Below are 21467 nucleotides of genomic sequence, written 5' to 3' on the forward strand. Positions count from 1 at the left end.
GTTCTACTTTAACACAGAACACACGGTCCCGCATCTCCAGCTGGCCGACGTCTCCCACTGCCTGGTGCTCCAATCAACGTACTGTTCAGGCAGCATGTTTGCTGTTAATTGGAGCACTGGGCAGAAGGTGTGTGAGACTACTGGGGCCGCTATTGTCTAGCATGCAGCTAGCACAGGGTATTTTAAGTCATGATGCAGAATAAATGTTAAAAAAAATATAAGTTACTGTATATGCAGCTGCATTGCAATAATAAATATAGAAGCTTCATTTGGGTTTTTATTGCTTTTTCATATATTGTCTCTTTTTGTTATAAGGGTTAAGGTCCCCTAACTGAATATTAAAAATATATAAACTTTGGAAAATATGCTGAATAGTAAACATGATTTTAGTAAACCCTGTAATTTGTGTAAGAAGTGTTCCATGCATTAACCGCACAGTATCTATTTCACATACGAGTGTAACAAATGACCTGCTATCCCAGTTCTCTATGGAATTGGATGTGTAAGGCATTATTCTAAAAATATTATAAATAGACCATTGCAAAACAAACATATTTTACCCCAGAAATTAATGAATGGTTCATGTTCTCGTTTCTTGGACATGAAGAATTTGCATGCACTTACTTTGGCCCCCACGTGTTCTGTCTATTCTAAGTGTCTTTTTTTAACTTGGTAATAAATGGTCAGTTCACTTATGGCCAGTACTTCAGTTACAAGTTGATATTTGCCGACTGAATGATCCACTAGTTTGTTAGAGGTCAGGGCGGGCAACATGTCTGAACTTGAGTTCACAGCTCAGCCCTCCTTGCTACTTTTAGTTCAGAAGGTCTCAAGGTCTTTGCAGGATTTTTATACATTCAGTATAAAGGGTAAGACAGGTACAATTACCGTATATTATTAGAGGGATTGACCATATTCAGTACAAAAGGGTGAGACAGGTACAATTATATTATTAGAGGGATTCACCATATTCAATCTGAGGGCTGAGACAGGTAAACTTTTATAATTAGAGTATCTTGGGGTCTCTGCATGCAGGTGGGGCCAGCTGGTAGGTACCCAACATGAACTAACTGCACACAGAGACCAAGGAATGGGGCACATTGAATTAGAACAAAGTTATTCAACAAACTTGGTAATAGCAGCACAAGCTCTCATAGTAGTTCCAAAAAGGTGGTGACAGGGCCTAAATATCATGGTCAACTCAGCATAACGGTTCCTCACAGTAGGACTGTTATAGCACAGTCTCTACACATGAGCAAGCATATATGTTAGGGCCTGGACTTGAACCCAGATCCACTGCTGTGTCTAGCAATGACGCTCCTTGCTCAGCTACCTAAGATGATGGACAGTGCCCTGTCTGATCCACTGGACAACCCCGTGTTGTGCCTTGACTTCTGCTGAAGCTTAAACTCTTTGCTCCTCCTATGAACTTCCTGATTTAAGCCATGTCTCTGCACTTCCCGTTTGCCAGATTGCTCTCTCTTCAGCCAGTATCTCGCTCTGGTCTTCCCTACTTCTGTCCATATTGTGCTACCACTCATTATCGCCCCTTGGCTTGTTCCTCGACTACACTTCTGCCTGATCCCAACTTGCAACTACTCATTACTGACCTTTGGCTTGTTTTACTGACTATGGTTCTGTTTGATCCTTACCTGCTAATCCACTTCTGGACCCCGGCTTGTTCACGTCCTGGTGGGGCAATCCTGAGGACTGCAACCTGGTACTAACATGCAACATAATCCATCTCAGCCATCAGGAGCTCTGATGAACACTGGTTAGTACTTATACTACGCACCTCAGGTGAGCCCGTGTCATCCGCCAGGGTGACTACCTGTGTACCTATCCTACTGGTCAGTGGTAGTCCCTCTACTGCTATAGCAACTGGTCTTCGAGCCTGACCCCTAATCGTGACACTCCGATACCGGACAACATCTGACAAAGGAGGTGGCTGATAGTTGGTGTGATGGTAAGAGCGCTCGGGAGGCAGTGGGTGGTCTTGATTCCCTTCATCTATGGGGGCTCAGTTGTTTTTCGTTTTTTTTTTAATCATTTGTTTTCATGTGTAATATTTCAGATATATATATATATAATTGTGCAATGCCATCTACTAGCTATGTACAATCTGATATTAATTTTGAAAATGAACCTATTGCACCTTATCACTTAATATCCAAATTCCCTCATCTCTTCATCTTCATTTCATTGCATGCATGCCTGTTTGTGAATTTGCGGGTATTTTTGGATGCACAAATGCACAAATGTGTACACATTTGTGTATGTATGTTATCCATGATGTTTTATGATTGTTAGGCTCATGATTTTATCATTCACAATTATATTTACATATTTATACTTTGTTTTATTGTAGCCCTGATGAAGGGGGAGTTCCTTTGACCCCCAAATTGTGTTGGCTGTCTTTTAACACAATATCAATAAATTCATTTGGACTCTTTTATCTTTTGGTCTAGCACTCCTTTCATATATGCATGTCTTTTCCTGGTTGCCTCTGCCTAGCGGCTGCCAAGACAGCCCCCACGTGTGCGGGGAGGCCAAACTGTAGCTGCCTACATGCAGGATTCACCATATTCAGTATAAGGGTGGAAACAGGCACACTTTTATCATTAGAGGGTCTCAGGGTCTACACTGGTTTCACCATATTCGGTATGAGGCCTGAGACGTATACTTACATTATTAGAGGGTCTCAGGCTTTCTGTGTGATGTCATCATATTCAGTATAAGGGCTGACACAAGTACACTTTTCCTATTACAGGGTCTTAAGGGTCTCCATTGGATTCACCATGTTCAGATGACCATATTCTCATGCTGAGTTAGGTATACAGTACTTTCATCATTAAAGGATCTCAGGGTTTCCGTGTGACTCATCATATTCAGTATAGGTCTCAGGGATCTCTACGGGATTCATCATATTCAGTATGAGGGCCGAGGCAGGTACACTTTTATTATTAGAGGGCCTTGGAGTCTCCACAAGAGCCACCAAATTCAATATGAGGCTGAGACATGTACTTTTTTTTTTTATTAGAGGGTCTCAGGGTCTCTGCAGGACTCTCTATATTCAGTAGGAGGACTAAGACAGGTATACTTGGTATTGTTAAAGACTTCTTTCTCTGAGAAGCATCACATATATCATCTGAAACAGCTTCAATGATGCAAAAAAAAAAAAGTATATAAATACTGTCATTTACACTGTTTTTCTAAAGATAAATTTGAATGTTAACAACCAAGTCAGATACTGACAAGCTTGCGTCAAAGCAAAGAGAAGCTTGTGCTCGAAATTTGTTATTTAAATGCGATATTGTCAAAATGCTATAATACCTCTGCTGTTGGGAGAATTGTTTAATCAAATCTTTCCAGTTATTGTTCAACTGCAAAAAAAATCCCTTTTTGTAGTGATAAAAGAAATTTTTGGAGCCGATGCCTGCCTGAATGTAAATTTATTTTTACTTCTTACATGGGCAAGATGACTAGCAGCTAAATCTTTAGGGACCATGTACATTTGTGCCGTATGGTAATGCATGTGCATTAATATGTGTTATATCACAGAGTAACTTGTGTTGCATTAAAGTTATATAAAAGGCAGATTTAAAAACAAAATAACAAACATGTTATACTTACCTGCTCTGTGCAGTGGTTTTGCACAGAGCAGCCATGATCCTCCTCTTCTCATGTCCCCCATCGATGCTCAGCTTGCTATGGAGGCACCCAAGCAGGCTCGTTCCCAAGACACTGTTCTGTGTGTCCATTCACACATGGAGCGCGGCTCAGCCCCACCCCTACTCTCTCCTCATTGGCTTACTGGCTGTGATTGACATTAGCAGGAGCCAATGGCTTCGCCTCCCACTAATAGCTCAGTCAATGAGGAGGAAGAGAGCCGGGAGAGCCCCTGCTCTTGTGCACATTGCTGGATCGAGATAGGGGTCAGGTAAATATTAGGGGGGGCTGCTGCACACAGAAAGTTTTTTACCTTCATGCATAGAATGCATGAAGGTAAGGATCTTGAGCCTTTACAACCACTTTAGGGCATAAAATAATGGGCTGCCAGTGCACCAAAATGTCTCAAATGTCAGACATGCCAATAATAGTTCAGAGGTGCATAGCAGCATGTTGTTTCACATGTGCGTTGTTTTAGTAGTTTTGAGTTAAATTCAATTATAATGTCACCTGAACACATCAACACATGTAGCATTGCTGTGCCTTGCATTTCTGGAATGCATAGAAGGAAATTTCCTGTACTGCCTGTCTGTACTGCACCTCTATCCTTTAGATCAGTCATTCTCAGCCAGGGTTCCATCAGGGGTTGCTAGGGGTTCCTTGAGCTGCAGCTGATTGTCCTCCCCTCTGATGGTGCCTGCATAGTTCCAGGGTCAATACCACATGGCATAGCCAGCAATGTATTTTTAGCTGGGTGTAAGGGTGGCATTCTGACCACCACTGGTATTTGGTTTACTTCCAACTGGCCACCAATGAAAAGGGTATTTTTCCCACTTGCCACCAATAAATTGGTTCTAGTGGTGCGTTTCCCGGGACATGAAAATTACTTTAAGTGTGCCTCAGGCGTTAAAAAGGTTGAGAAAGGCTGCTTTGGATTGCACGTTTCCATGATTGGGGCCCCCTAAATCCTTCTGTGTATTGATTGAGTCGTAGCTGCGCTTTGCAAATGTGCAATGCAAATCTTGTATAATATTAATAAATTCCATACAGTACTTAGGGTCCATTAAATGCACACATTTTAATGTAAGGCAGTACATGTCCACATGTTATCCATTGGTTTATATTGTGCTGGCTTAGATCTGCACCGTGTATTAACATGTTTTGCCTGTTTTTTAATGCGTCAGTGCACGTTTTACTTCCTACAGTGGCATTGTAAACACAGGTAAAAATTTATGAAATCGTGCACTGGAAACTCAAGTTATAAAAAAAAAACAAAAAAAACCATATATTCTATTTAACCACTAGCCAACCAGCCAGTAGTCATGTTAGTGCTGGCCGGCGGCTCAGCTGGGCACCACAGCATTCTGTACATCGCGATGCACTGGCCTGGTCATGAAGAGTGTAAAAGTGTTTCTAAACCCAGGACCCTGCATTCACTAACTGGTCTCCCACAGTACACAGAACATGGAAATGCAATTGTTTTACTAAATATAAACTGCTAAATACCGTTTTCTCATCAGCAGTATATACAGTATCTCACAAAAGTGAGTACACCCCTCACATTTTTGTAAATATTTTATTATATCTTTCCATGTGACAACACTGAAGAAATGACTCTTTGCTACAATGTAAAGTAGTGAGGTGTACAGCTTGTATAACAGTGTAAATTTGCTGTCCCCTCAAAATAACTCAACACACAGCCATTAATGTCTAAACCCCTGGGAACAAAAGTGAGTACAACCCTAAGTGAAAATGTCCCAATTAGGCCCAATTAGCCATTTTTCCTCCCCGGTGTCATGTGACTCGTTAGTGTTACAAGGTCTCAGGTGTGAATGGGGAGCAGGTGTGTTAAATTTGGTGTTATCGCTCTCACTTTCTCATACTGGTCACTGGAGGTTCAACATGGCACCTCATGGCAAAGAACTCTCTGAGGACCTGAAAAAAAGAATTGTTTCTCTACGTAAAGAGGGCCTAGGCTATAAGAAGATTGCCAAGACAATGAAACTGAGCTGCAGCACGGTGGCCAAGACCATACAGCGGTATAACAGGACAGGTTCCACTCAGAATAGGCCTCGCCATGGTCGACCAAAGAAGTTTGTGCACATGCTCAGCGTCATATCCAGAGGTTGTCTTTGGTAAATAGACAAATGAGTGCTGCCAGCATTGCTGCAGAGGTTGAAGGGGTGGGGGGTCAGCCTGTCAGTGCTCAGACCATATGCCGCACACTGCATCAAATTGGTCTGCATGGCTGTCCCAGAAGGAAGCCTATTCTAAAGATGATGCACAAGAAAGCCCGCAAACTGTTTGCTGAAGACAAGCAGACTAAGGACATGGATTACTGAAACCATGTCCTGTGGTCTGATGAGACCAAGATAAACTTATTTGGTTCAGATGGTGTCAAGCGTGTGTGGTGGCAACCAGGTGAGGAATACAAAGACAAGTGTGTCTTGCCTACAGTCAAGCATGGTGGTGGGAGTGTCATGGTCTGGGGCTGCATGAGTGCTGCCAGCACTGGGAAGCTACAGTTCATTGAGGGAACTATGAATGCCAAGATGTACTGTGACATACTGAAGCAGAACATGATCCCCTCCCTTCGGAGACTGGGCCAGAGGGCTGTATTCCAACATAATGACCCCAACACACACCTCCAAGACGACCACTGCCTTGCTAAAGAAGCTGAGGGTAAAGGTGATGGACTGGCCTAGCATGTCTCTAGACCTAAACCCTATTGAGCATCTGTGGGGCATCCTCAAACGGAAGGTGGAGGAGTGCAAGGTCTCTAACATTGACCAGCTCTGTGATGTTGTCATGGAGGAGTGGAAGAGGACTCCAGTGGCAACCTGTGAAGCTCTGGTGAACTCCATGCCCAAGAGGGTTAAGGCAGTGCTGGAAAATAATGGTGGCCACACAAAATATTGACACTTCGGACATTTTCACTAAGGGTCGGTTCACACTAGGACGACTTGGGATCCGACTTGTAAGCCCTCAAGTCGCCCCAAGTCGCCCCAAGAAGAGATTAACATTACAGGGAATCAGAGCGTCTTAATTGACACTACTGAAGTCGCTCTGACTTCAGAGCGTACTCCCTGTACTACTTGGATCCGACTTGGTAGGCGACCTGTACCATAGAAATCAATGGAAGTCGCCTCCAAGTCGGATCTCTCTCTACAGTCAAGCGACTTTGCAGGGAAAAAATTTAGTTTGCCCAGGCAAACCCCTCCCTCCCAGAGAGCTGATTATCCTGTGATTGGCCACAGCCAAAGTCGCCTGTCCTGGAGGCGACTTGAAGTCGCGTTGTAATTCGCTTAAAGTCGCGCTGAAGTCGCATTGAAGCCGCGTTGAAGTCGCCGTACAAAGTCGCGCTGAAATCGTGTTGCCCCTGTGTGAACCGAGCCTTAGGGGTGTACTCACTTTTGTTGCCAGCGGTTTAGACATTAATGGCTGTGTGTTGAGTTATTTTGAGGGGACAGCAAATTTACACTGTTATACAAGCTGTACACTCACTACTTTAAATTGTAGCAAAGTGCAATTTCTTCAGTGTTGTCACATGAAAATATATAATAAAATATTTACAAAAATGTGAGGGGTGTACTCACTTTTGTGAAATACTGTAGCAGTCTTGTGACTTCTATCAGTGCCCGGCCGAGCACTGGTTAAAGCTTGTAGGAGGAGATTTTATTCTCCTCTGACTGTTCTATGCGGCAGCATGACCCCTGACCCTCTGCCTGGATAGTACTGATTGGCCCTGTGCTGATCACATGCATCCCCCCCGCCCAAAAAAAAAATCTCCAAACGGAGCATGTGCAGAGTGCCTCCTAGGGCTCTGTACTATCTGCAGATGGATTGGGGACAGTGGAAGAAGGGGAGGATCAGAGAAGACAGGATCAAACAGCCTTTTTACACAATGCAGTGGATTAACCCCTTAGGTTCCACAGTGAGTATAACAAGCATGCTTTACTGCATATACAGACAGATTTTACTGTCGTAAACCCTATTGTTGTGGGTTTATTAACACTTTAAGTTTGTATTCTTAATTAACTTCCTTCTATTGCTCTCAGACTCCAGATTCCTTTTTTTCTTGCTCCTGTGATGCTACTTCCTGTTAGTGGGTGACTGCATTAGTTCTGTATGGTCCCACTGTAAGTAGGAACATAGCCACCCTCTCTTGCTCGCTTCCAAGATGGACTATGGACTATGTGATGTGTAGTGTGCAAAAAGTAGTGCACATGACTGTTTTTTCAAAATGGAAGTGGAGGGGAAAAAACAAATTTGGGGAGTTCACAGAGGACATTACAAGAACGCAGATGAACACAGCAAGAAATGATTTCATGAAAAATTTAATGCAGGGCCATTAAGTAGTGGATGTGTATTGATTATTTTTGAAGAATAAGGATATTGTTTAGTATCACTTTAATGGGAACTTATGCTTTACCCATGCAAACTGCCATCTGCCTTTCTGATGAACATTTCCCCTCACTTCCCGTGACAATGTTTGCTCCAATCTTTCCCACGGTTTGGTCTGTACTCATGGCTGCCGCAACCATCTAGAAGAGAGCAGACCCTGCCATAGGAATGAATGTGCCAAGCGGTTCATATGTGGATTAGGGGCTGAACCAGGCAGAAGTTTTTCTGTGTAAGGGCTGCACAATGAAGTTCTTGGGCTGAAAGTAAGTACTTGGGGTATGTCTCATCTATTGAGGGGGTGAGGAGAAATAATTAAAGGACAATATTAATAAAACTACAACAGATACATTATGCACTTTTAATTCCCTCTTTTTCAACCAGGGTGCCCAGGTCATGAGGTTTCTTCAGGAGTGCCTTGGTAAAATGCCTAAACTGTGTCCCAAAATTGTATACAAGCTGGTGGGTGGATGAAACCTGCCTTTTAGCTACACCAAGCCACAGGTTTTCATTGTACACCATTACAACCTTCTAGCTGCCAACCTCCTGATGACCAATGACATCATCAGTTGATAAGGAGGATGTCAGTCGCCTGCATATCAACCTTGTTTGACCCTCCCTTGCCCCTTTCCATCAGCTTTGGGGTCTTATTAGCTAAATAATGGAGAAAAACTGAGGGAGAAGAGAATCATTGGAATACTAGTCAGTATCACTTTGCAAAAGTGTGTTTGCTTTGGAAGAATAAATCACCTTTAACGTTGGGTGTCCTATGTGTATTGATTTTGTTACATTATGTAAAACTATCAGAATAGTTTTTACATTTTAGAATGGGTGCCTCAAGACTGTCCATAATTTTGGAGGGTGCCTCAAGATTGCCTATAATTTTAAAGGGTGCCTTGACTGAAAAAAGGTTGAGAAACATTGGTCTAAATTACAAAACAAAAAACCATTTAACATCGGCAGGGAAGTTTTGACACCTAAGGAAACACTTCTACATAACTGCGGACAAATAATGTGTAATGTGTTTAAATGGCTAATCTCTAACACAATCAGAAAATGTTCTGGTGTTTTGTTGGAACCCAAACAACGATTTCCCCGCAGCACCGTTAACAAATACTTCCTTTGAGTAACCACGCGAGGGGCCATCAATGAAGTAAAAATAGAGGAAACCACCACAGATGATTTTAATTATCTGAAATGATGTTGTCTACATGGGGCCGTGCAATGTTTTTTTTTTTCTCCTAAAACCGCAAGGAATTCCATTCATTATTTTGCAACAAAGAACAACAGTCCCAGAACGGAAACATTTTACTCCAAAACCCATTTGTAAATAGACAGGAGTAGGAAGTGTCTAAATTGACTTTGTAAGCATTATTTGTCATGTTAGATAATGTTGTTATCTCAGTGGAGATCTGTCAATTCCCTAATCATCATTGTGCGTATATTTACACTGAGACTAGAATCCATCCAATATGTCATAGATTTTTCCATTACGAGAGGATAAAGATCTAGAGGTTGTTGCTTTCCTTCAAAGTGGAAAAAAACCTAATGCGCCGTACACACGGTCGGACATTGATCAGACATTCCAACAACAAAATCCATGGATTTTTTCAGATGGATGTTGGCTCAAACTTGTCTTGCATACACACGGTCACACAAAGTTGTCGGAAAATCCGATCGTCCTGAATGCGGTGACGTAAAACACGTACGTCAGGACTATAAACGGGGCAGTAGCCAATAGCTTTCATCTCTTAATTTATTCTGAGCATGCGTGGCACTTTGTGTGTCGGATTTGTGTACACACGATCGGAATTTCCGACAACGGATTTTGTTGTCGGAAAATTTTATAGCAAGCTCTCAAACTTTGTGTGTCGGAAATTCCTATGGAAAATGTGTGATGGAGCCTACACACGGTCGGAATTTCCGACAACAAGGTTCTATCACACATTTTCCATTGGAAAATCCTATTGTGTGTACAGGGCACTGGTCTAACTATCCTCAAAAATGGTCCCAAATCCCTCCTCCCACCTATCCTGCCTAACCTGTATAAAAAGATGTGTGTGCTTACCTATTTATAATCCAATCCCTTCACATAATCCTGCAGCTCCCCTGTGTCAGTAAGCGACTTCTGCAGGGGAGAGGAGCATCAACAACAGCTGGGCCATGGGGAACTATTGTTGATGTCAAGGTTACTGGAATTCCCAGCCATTGCCAGACTCTCCCTTCTCTTCCTTTGCAGCAGTGCATAACAATGGCTGGGATTTCCATGAGCTGACATCACCCATAGGTTCCCAAGGCGCAACCATTGTAGGCACTCCATCCTCTCCCCTGCAGTGGTTGCTCGCTGCAGGCATGGACTGGGACAAAAAATAGGCCTGGGCAATTTAGACTGAGCAGCCAATTTCCCAGCAACCGCCCGTTTGCGAGGGCGGTTGGTGACGGGATAATCATGGAGTCGGTCCTCCGCACTGTAATATAATGGGGCACTGTGATATAAAGGGGACTGCACTGTAAAGGAAACTGTAATGATTACAGTCCCCCTTTAGAGTGAAGTTCCCTTTTCATCACAGTGCCCCTACCAATCACAGCCCCCCATCACAGTGCCCCTTGCAGTCATGCCCCCCTCTCTGCCTCCCATGCACAGTCCTACCTTTGGCAGGGCAGAGGCAGGATTCAGCCTGTGTGTCCTCCTACTGGCTCTCCCACCCCTCCAACGATGTCATCCTATCAGCAGAGTAGTCTTTATCCTTTTTTATTTTTCACTCGTATTTTTCTCTTAGGCTACTTTCACACCGAGGCGCTTTACAGTCGCTACAGTGCTAAAAATAGCGCCTGCATATCGCCTGTAAAGAGCCTCTCCTGTCTCTCCTGTGTGAAAGCCTGAGGGCTTTCACACTGGAGCGGTGCGCTTGCCAAACTGTAAAAAAAGTTCTGCAAGCCGCATCTTTGCAGCGCTGTAGGAGCGGGGCATACACTGCTCTAAAAGCACCCCTGCCCACTGAAAACAATGGTCAGCACCGGCATAGCGCCGCTGCAGTGGCGTTTTGCGGGTGGTTTTGACACTTTTTCGGCTGCTAGTGGGGGTCAAAACCGCTCCGCTAGCAGCTGAATAGTACCGCTAAAACTACGGCAAAGCGGCGCTACAAATAGCGCCGCTTTACCGCCAACGCCCGCCCCAGTGTGAAAGTAATTTTATTTTCCTCTCCTTTGTCTCTCTTTTTCTGTTTCTTTTTTCCTTTTTTCTCTCATTCTCTTGTTTTCTCTTTATATATCCCCCCTTTTTTTCTATCCGTTTTTCTTCCCTCCTTCCCCTCTTCTTCCCCCTTTCTTATCTCCTTTTTGCCGCCATTCATCTTTATCTATTTACACTTTCCTGTGTCCTCCATTACTCCTTGGTCTGCCTTTTCTCGTTTACCCGTTTTCCTTCTGTGTCTCTTTTCCCTGTATGCACTCCCGATCTGATGGCTTCACTTCTCACGTTTACTGTCTGCTTCTATACTCTTGGTTTTTTGAATAGACGTAATCTGCCTAGGTGGGCGGGGTCTCCTGACATCATACATTTCCATGACATCAGCAGCCCCAGCCCTGGCAGTGCCCCCCATTGCCTAGCTATCGCCGGCCACAGCGTGCGTGCGCGCACAGCGATTGCTGTTTTGATTGGATCCGACCTCCTGCCTAGAAACCACGGATCCCTGCACTCACAGCTGTCAGTGTTCAGATCTCTGGCTCCTCCTGCCCCTGCTCTGCTGATAGATGATATCGTCAGCAGGGCAGGAGAGCCTGGAGAGGAGACACAGGCACGGCCACACAGCGGGAGGTGAGCATTGACCACGGCCTGTGTTAACTCTCTCCAGGCTGCGGTCACCGCTTACCTCCCGCTGTGTGGCCTGATCATCAACAGGCATCGGACCGCTGCCCAGTGTGCCCTATGGCCAGTCCGGGCCTGGCTCGCTGACATAGAAAAGCCAGAGCTGCGGGATCATGTGACTGGTTTCAAACTAGCTAAGTACACACATGTAGCACCCTGCCCTAGTCTGGGTAAATGTAGCTTTTGGCTCTGCTGTACTCAGTGGAGTGGGAATATACTTTCTAGGTCTGACTAGATTTCCTTAAGCTCGATGGCCCCATGACGACGTCCGTTATAGTGACGAAATGCATAGGGAGGAGCGGCGTGCTGACGTCACCGCGTGCTGCGCCAGTCCCGAAAGGAATGGGCTGGCTCAATTTTACTTTCTTTGCCCATTTACTCTACGATGCTGTAAGTTTCCATTCGTCTTTCACCTATTAAAGTCTTTAAGGTTTTACACTATATGAGCATTCTTCTGTTTTATGTGAACTCTACATTTGACTGCATTGGGTGTATCGCTACCGTGACTGAGGAGCTGCTTGTCTTCCCTTTGAGACCTCTGGCTGGGTTATTAGCCATCCACTCTCTATGTTCCCCTGTCACAAGGGACCATACAGTTCTGGTAAGCGGCAGTGTGGTTGTAGGTGGAGGTATCTTTTCTATTCCCTGCACTATTCTGTGGTGAATTGATTTTCACCGTGATCAAGCTTACTCATTTGCATGGACTTATGTGTGGTTTCCCCTTTTATTACAACAATTATATAGACATCTTTTTTTTATTTATTTTTTTTATTTTTTACTATTTTCCAATTGGATAATCCACTTCATATGGACTTTCTTTTTTTGTGTGTTTTTTTACATTTTAATTTTTAAGTTTTAGTTTTTATTTTTTGTTTTTTTCACTTATTTCGCATACACTGTAGTTGTCTAGACAATTCATTTTGTTCATTTTTATATATACACCCTTTCTTTTGTGTTCATATTCACAGGGTATTATTATTGTGGTCCATTTGCTTCCACATTTTGGGATTATTTCGTTTTCTCATTATTATTTTGTGAACATATATTCTTCACCAGTACTTAACGCATTGGCTCATGTATTGTGTTTTTTTTCCTATCATTCATCTTAGCGCAACTCCATTTTGTACCATTTCTGTCTGGCGTCGTATAACGTTTTGAGTTGCAGCCACGTTCATTCTCTAGGAATAGCACAGTTTTTTACACTTACAGGTGAGGCTGTAATGGTGGGCATAGGTCACGTTGCAATGATGGGCACAGGTCACGCTGCAATAGTGGGCACAGGTGAGGCTGCAATAATGGGCACAGGTCACACTGCAATAGAGGGCACAGGTCACACTGCAATGATGGGCACAGGTGAGGCTGCAATGATGGGCACAGATCACGCTGCAATTATGGGCACAGGTCACGCTGCAATGGTGGGCCCAGGTGAGGCTGTAATGTTGGGCACAGGTCATGCTGCAATAATGGCCACTGACGAGGCTGCATTGATCGGCACAGATGAGCCTGCATTGATGGGTACTGATAGGCACTGATAAAGTTGTTCTTAATATTTATTTTGTAACCTAATTCTGCATAAAACATTTAAGTGTCATTTCATGAGATTTTATGAGGGCGTGTTTAGGGGCGGAATTAGGGGCGGTGCAGGGTAGGGATTGGGTGGAGCAACTGGTGGCGAGTAACCCTTAAGGCCTGGCTAGTAGCTCAGGACTTGAAATTTTGAGCCCTGGTTTAGACTATACCTTGTTTCTATATTTATAAGCTCTTGATAAAACAAATTAAAATGATCTAGAAAAAAATGACTGATCCTTCTAACCTCAATTACATTACTACAAGGACCTAGATATGGCTACCATAGAGCAGCCCATGGAAACAACTACATAAGCCAAGATACCCAATTCGGACTTTAGGGACTTTAGTCAAGTACTCCTCATTCCTATACCCAGAGGCAGCCCATAATACGGGGCGCAGGGGCGCCACCCCCTATCCATGCGACTGGCCGCCTATGCATTCACCCAGTTGTGTGACAATAGCAAATGAATATACCGGGGTGACCTGACCAACTGGGGGGGGGAGGGGTGGCTGTGGGTGCATTGTTTGACACCCCACCCCCAAAAATATACCACCAGCTGCCACTGCCTATAACACTACCTGTAAGGGTTTGTAGTGAATCCCCTAGGATTCACAGAGTTCAAGAATTGTGAACTTTTTGCTGAAAACTTCACAAATTCACCAAAAGAAATAAAGAACAACTTATAATGCAGTGCACAGCCTTGAGCCTGGCCAACTAAGTTATAAGAGCCAATAAGTGGAAGGAATGGATAACCCAGCCCCCTTTCCATTCCCAGCAGCCAAATTGTCAGTGTATGTTAGAACTGTTAGGGAGAACTATCAATTCTAAGTAGGGAGAGATACTGTTATTATTTTTAATTAAATGTTTTTAGTTTTAGTTTTAGCAATGGTAAATGCCCCGCATGGCAGTGCCCAGCTTCCCATGCCTTTTGTTTGAAAATATCTTGCTTATTAGCCCTACAAATGGCCAAAATTGAATAAAAAGATTCGCCATTCCACCACATAGACAACAGTGGGGTTTGCCCCAAAGCTTTGAAAATCAAGCAAGATTTGCACAACTGTTCATGAATTTAACCCAAGCAGATTCACAATTCTCTACCAGTCAATAGAGGGAATGGCAGGATCCATTAGAGACTTCTGAAAACAGGAATTTTGCTTTAATTTTGATTTTCTCGACAGGTCCTTTATTCAACTGCCTAATGGTATAATGCTGATAAATACAATGCTTTCAAAAAATTGCATAACAACATGTCACCACATGCGACTTCTTAGCTGACCTCTGGGACATTACCACAAGAACCTGGATACAACTACAGAAGTCAATCCATCCAATTTGGACTATATTGCTTCTCAGATTTTAGTATCTGTTCTTATCAGTCTCCAGTATGGGTGCTCCCCAATCATTTTGGCCTTTTGTCTGAGATGGCTGGCTGTATGCTGGTATGATGGGGGCCCTGGTGTCACTCCTAGTGGGAATTAAGCATCCACTGGGCAAGGTGGGGGTTGGGAGTATTTCCCTGGTGTAGAGGGTTCTGAGGGGCCCAGTACCTACTGAATTGAGCGGTGCTACCTTGTCCAGTCAGGGGCTGGGAAGGCAAAGAACCTGCAGTGTTAAGCTCCTCATGGGAGTTTGGGTTTCACTATGGGTTTAGGACCCCAATGTGAGAAAAGGCCCTCACCACAATACCACAGTTTTTTTCTGCATAATGCCTCATGGACTAAGCCTTTTGGACAAGATCAGGGAAATTTTTATTACCAGGCTGCAAGTCCTAGCCAATGTCTTGCACTTCAGCACGTGTATTTTTTTTCTCACTGTTTGTCAATGCATTTATTTTTGTGTCACTTTTTCCCTCAAGAATGGTAGGCTGTGGGTCTCCGGGTCTACCCCGAAGTCTAGGGGGAAGATGTGTGGCTCTTGGGTTCCTTCTCCCCCCGCCCTGGGTGGTCTCTCTCTTTGTGAAAACCCCTCACCCAGTACTTGTTGGTTGGCTTCAGCTGATCACAAGGAGCAGAGTCCACCAGGTGTTTTGGCTAAGCAGACCTGAGTGTGCCTTGTCCCATCAAGAGTCTTGTGCTCTGGGGGATCAGAGAAGGGTCTTTCTTATTCAGAAGGTAACCATATGACACACTCTAGTGAAATTTTTTGTGTTTGTTCACTTACACTTTTTTGTACACTTTAGTGTTTTAGTTTTACACATCACATCGCAGGCTAGAAAAAAAATATGAAAACAACAAAAGTAACAACAATAAAAAATCAGTTCAGTGCCTTATACCTATAACACTGCCAGTATGGGTAGAGTTTAAGTTTGCCACTACCATAGGTTTGCTGTGAATCCCCACAGTTCATGAAGTTCCTGAATATAGAACCTTTGGCTGTAGGAATTATCTATAATGCAGAGAATAACCAGTTTCCCGTATTAATGTACGGTATTTATTTATTTATTTTAAATTTAGGATTGGTACATGTCTCGCATGACAGTGTCTGGCTTCCCATGCTATTTTTCCAGCAATAGCTTGCTCATTGGCCATCACAAATGGCCAGAATTGAATAACAAGATTTGACAACCCTCCCCATAGATATCAATGGGTTTCACCGCAAAGTTTGCAAACCTTGAAAGAATGTTAGCAAAATTCTAACTGTTTTCCAATACAAACACATGTAGGTCCACTAATCCCTAACTACCAGTATATAGGGGGGGGTGTAAGGTTGCATCAGAGACTTATGAAAGCAGGAATGTTTCTTTGTGATTGATTCTCTTTATAAATTCTTTGAGCAACTGTTCAGTGGTGTAAGGCAGACAAATACATTATTACCAATCCATTGCATACGAGCAAGTTACCAAAAACAGCTTCCAAGTGAGACATCTGGGACATTACTACAAGACTCTGGAGAGAACTACACAAGTCAAACCAACCAACCAACCAATTTGGACTATACCAGTTCAGTGCTCCTCATCCCCACAACACTGCAAGTAGAGGTGCTGTTTGTTTTTGCCACTACCATGGATTTGCTGTGAATCTACAGGATTCATGGAGTTCCAAAATTTAGAACCTTTGGTTGTAGGATTAAGCTATAATGCAGTGCATAGCAATTTCCCTGTTTTTATTGTATTTATTTTTTCTTTTTAGGTTTTGAATTGGTACATGTCCCTCATGTCAGTGTCCGGCCTTCCATGACATTTGTTCAACAGTAGCTTGCTCATTGGCCACTACAAATGGCCAGAATTGAAAAACAAGATTTGTTGACACCTCCCCACTTCTCTTCCCAAAGACATCACTGGGATTCACCACAAGGTTTGCAAACCAAGTAAGATTTGTGAAACAGTTTTTAAAATGAACCCAAGTAGATTTACTAATCCCTAACTACCAGAATATGGTAGGATGGAAGGTTCCATCAGAGATTTCTAAAAAAAAAGAATGTTACGTTGTGATTCTCTTTATAAATCCTTTATAAAACCAACTGGCTAGTGGTGTAATGAAGATATGTATATTTTTACTAATCCATTGCATAAGGACAAGTTATCGCAAGCCACTTCCTACTTGACCTCTGGGACATCTAAAAAAAAAGATTCCGTAAAGCCCAAAGGGAGTGAAAAAATAAGCACACCACTGAACAGGAATTACAAAGTAATCAAGACGGCCTCTTGCTCGGCAATAGAAAGATTAACATTTTATTACTTACATTTACTGTGAGGTTCCTACGGTGATGGCATAATAATTATACCCATTAGTTCATCTGAACCAATTTTTCTGGATCGGTGAACACAGAAGAGAAACGGAAAATGAAGTCTTTGCTCACGCTGAAGCTTTATAACACAATCTGCTAATGTCATTACAACATGTGTGACAGTAGCCCCCATTGCCTGTTAATGTGTTTACAGCCTACAGGAGATCTCTGTATATACAACCAAGTTTACTCTGTTCAAGCTGTGTTGACATTGAGAGGTGGTTGCATAAGTCCTGTCAATGGATAGATGTGAAGATGTATGAATTGTATACATGAAAGTACAAGTGTGCCACGTTGCAAAAGCCACAAGCAAGTCTACAAGACAGGATATAGACATGTGTTTTTAGACGGTTTATTGGCACTTAGATGTATGGAACCCATTTACAGAAACTATAGAATTAAAGACATACTCCAGCCAAACTAGAAACTATAGCACCAACAAAGGACATATAAATAGATGTTAATATAAGGCCGTGGTAACTGTCTTGCTGGAGTTGGTAAAATTAAAGTAGCGCTATGGGCAAACTATTTTCTTTCATTTTGGATAGAGCAAGGGAAGGGTTTTTTTTTCAACATCTGTGTTCCAATGAGGACATTTCCCTTCACTTCCTGTCCCATAGCCAAACAGAAAGTGAGAGGAAATCCCTGCAAATTAAGGGAATTCCTTGGGGACCCCAGGTCACCAGAACTAGTGTCCCCATTGGAAGATTTCCCCCTCTACTACCTTTCTGGGGACAACCCAAAATTTGGGATTTTCTTTCACTTTCACTTTCCATTAAAATGGTAAACAGGACAATTAGAGAGGGAGATTCTCCCTAACGGGGGCACAGACAGCAATAAAAACTGACAGTTGTTCTAATCCTTGTCCACTCTATATGAAACTAAAAAAAAAAGTTTGGCCTTTAGTTACACTTTAATATAATATAATTTTAATATAATTTAATATAATATAAGATGCCCCTGTAGATGTCCTAGTTGGACGAAACGCATCGGTTCACGCTTCTCTGCTCCCCACATTGCTTTTATTTGTGATCACTATTTTATCTCATGTATGCTGGTTTTATAATAATAACCCACCTTTTTCGACCTATACTAATGGAAGCCACCTTATTCCTTTTTTATATACTCTTTGGAAGTAAGTCAGTCGGTCCTTCTGTTCCGGTCACCCACGCTTCTGCCCAGCCGTTGTCCACCAGTCCTCTTGGATGTACCCTCTGTATCATTTGGATCTTTTGGTTGGTTCGGTCGTTTGTTCGTTGTGGAAATACATGCCTGAATGACTTGTTGTCGCTGATACTCGGGTCCACCGGCTCTGGTAAGCGTATGCATTCTTTTCTTTGAATGGATGATTTTTCATCTTGGAGGTTCCATACGTCTCTTGCATCAGCACTTCCGTCCTGTGAAACCACCATCTGTATACTGTGGACTTTGTGCTGTTTACCCTTATATAAGGATTTACTATCATATCAGACTCAATATCCATTTATGTTTTCACTTATTATGATTCACTTTATACATATTTGATTATTCACTTTGGTTGTATATTTATTGTACACTACATTAGCGCTACATTTACACACACATTATACTTTAATATAGGAGCTGCGATTTGTAAAACTTTTTCTGGAGATAATAGAGAGATTTAATAAAACTAACATGCAAAATCTGGTGCAGCTTTGCATAGAAACAAATCAGCTTCCAGGTTTTATTGTCAAAGCTTAGCTGAACAAGCTGAAGTTAGAAGCTGATTGGTTATCTGTACAGCTACACCAGATTCTGAGTGTAAAAGGTTCCGGTGCTGGTTAAAGTTGGTTTAGACTAAGGCAGGCCATACATGGGTCGAATTTCGAAAGAATTTTCTTTTAAAAATCTTATCTAAGAATTTTTGTTTGTATTTCGCACCATTAGTGGGCTGCAGCAACAGACGATTTTTGTGCGGCATTCAAATTTGAGTAATCGGACATGTTGGAAATTTTTGGAAAAACAAACGATTTTCTAATCAATGATGGGAGAATCGTGCAAGAAATGTAATAAAAAAAGAAATGCGCATGTGCAAGAAAAGGAAATTCCCGGAAAGAAAAGAAGATTCCCAGCCATGAAAATTCTTTTCTGTAGCAACATGCGGTGAAATTAAAGGCTTGGTTGGCTGAATTTCGAAATCAATGGTGGCACCATCGGATCACAAAATGCACAATCTTTCTGATTTTCAAAAGAAAATTCTTTTGAAATTCGACCATGTATGACCAGACTTAGAGGATGATTTACTAAAACGGGAGCACACAGAATCTGGTGCAGCTGTGCATGGTAGCCAATCAGTTTCTAACTTCAGTGTGTTCATTTAAAGAGTAACTCCACTTTTGTTGAGAAAAAAACATTCCCCTCTGGGTGATCTATGTACAGTGGGGGTGGAAAGTATTCAGACCCCCTTAAATTTTTCACTCTTTGTTATATTGCAGCCATTTGCTAAAATTATTTAAGTTCATTTTCTTCCTCATTAATGTACACACAGCACCCCATATTGACAGAAAAACACAGAATTGTTGACATTTTTGCAGATTTATTAAAAAAGAAAAACTGAAATATCAAATTTAAGGGGGTCTGAATACTTTCCATCCCCACTGTACATTGCAAGGATTTTAACAAACTTTATTGCAAATTCCTACCTTTTGTTATTCTGTAGAAATCCATGTGTGTTTGTCTGTGTCCATGTGGACAATGAATCTAATGGAAGTGGTTTCATAATTAACAACTGGCTTTATATTTGTTGTACCCATTCACATAGCATAACTTAAAAAGAATAAAAATTGCAGCTTACCTTTGCTAGATGTTCTGTTCTGGACCCTCCATCAAGGAAAAATCCTACACAATTCTTTGTTTATGAGGGGGCTGGGCATCTGTGTTTGCTGTCTGTTGCTGTCTGTACTGTGTGGGCAGATCTTCATGATCAATTATAACTGGATTTGAACATTGTCCTAAAAGTGTAGAGGTTGGGCTTCTTGCATTGTATGTTAATGAGGACAGACTTGGGACAGGCTTACTCTAATAACCTTGCTACCAACAACCATGACACATCTTACTTGGAAACATCTAAAAAGGTAGGAAATATAAAACAAATACATAAATAATTATGGGACAATCCATTTAAAAATGTCAGGGTGCTTACAATGGTCAACATTTATTCATATGACGTAGCCTCCCTGACGGTATTCCCGAGTGTGGCTCGGGGTTAAATTTCAGCACCATTAGCGGTAACCCCGAGCCACACTCGGGATTGCATTGCAGGATCCTGGTGCGGTATACTTACCTTGTCCCCAGGATCCTGCGATGTCCCCCCGCGCTGTCCGTGGGCTCCGCCTCTCTGTGCCAGGCTCTGTTCCCTGCGAGCATGCGACACACAGGGCTGAGCCTGGCGGCAAATTAAAAAAATTTCAAAATCATGACACATACAGTACTGTATTCTTGCAGATTACAGTACTGTATGAAATCATTTCACTTCCCTTTTGTCCCCAGTGCTTTGTCCAATGCCCTGCATGCAGTTTTATATTATATATACTAATCTTTCTGCCTGGAAACTTGAGATTGTCCATAGCAACCAAAAAGTGTCCCTTTACGTCAAAAGTGGCTTTAGACCAGCTAGAAAACAGCGATAGTAAAATAGAATCACTTGCAGAATTGAGCGATAGTGATTTGTGGGGAAATTTATTTTATTATTATTATATATTTTTTTTTAATTATTTATATTAATTTATTATATTATAATTTATGATTTTGTGTTTCAAACTTCATCATACCCGGGATATCTACTAGACTCTTGGTGGACAGATTTAAGTGTGTTATTGCTAAGAATTACAGGCCTACAATATAAAACGCCAAATTTCTATGCAAAATAATTGTACCACTTTGAGATGCAAAAATCTGAAATAATCATTCCGCCAGGGAGGTTAAAGGATAGGTTCACCTTTTGAACATGTTACATGTCACACCCATATTTAGGGGGTAACATGTTCAAGCAGACCCCCCCACTTTGCCCCCTTTTCAACTGTGACAACGGGTGGGGGTTCCTCTCCCCCATAACTGCTGTCACATTTAAAATCAGCTCAGCTATATCTGAATGAATAAACTACTAAACTTTCCCAAGTTGAGAATGAGGGACACCTTTGTAGCAGAAAGTATATAGGAACGAGACACACCTCCTTATGTGGACCATGAAGAATTAATAGACCAGAAATAATT

Source organism: Aquarana catesbeiana, linkage group LG01 (assembly GCF_042186555.1).
Source record: "Aquarana catesbeiana isolate 2022-GZ linkage group LG01, ASM4218655v1, whole genome shotgun sequence".
NCBI classification, from domain to species: domain Eukaryota; kingdom Metazoa; phylum Chordata; class Amphibia; order Anura; family Ranidae; genus Aquarana; species Aquarana catesbeiana.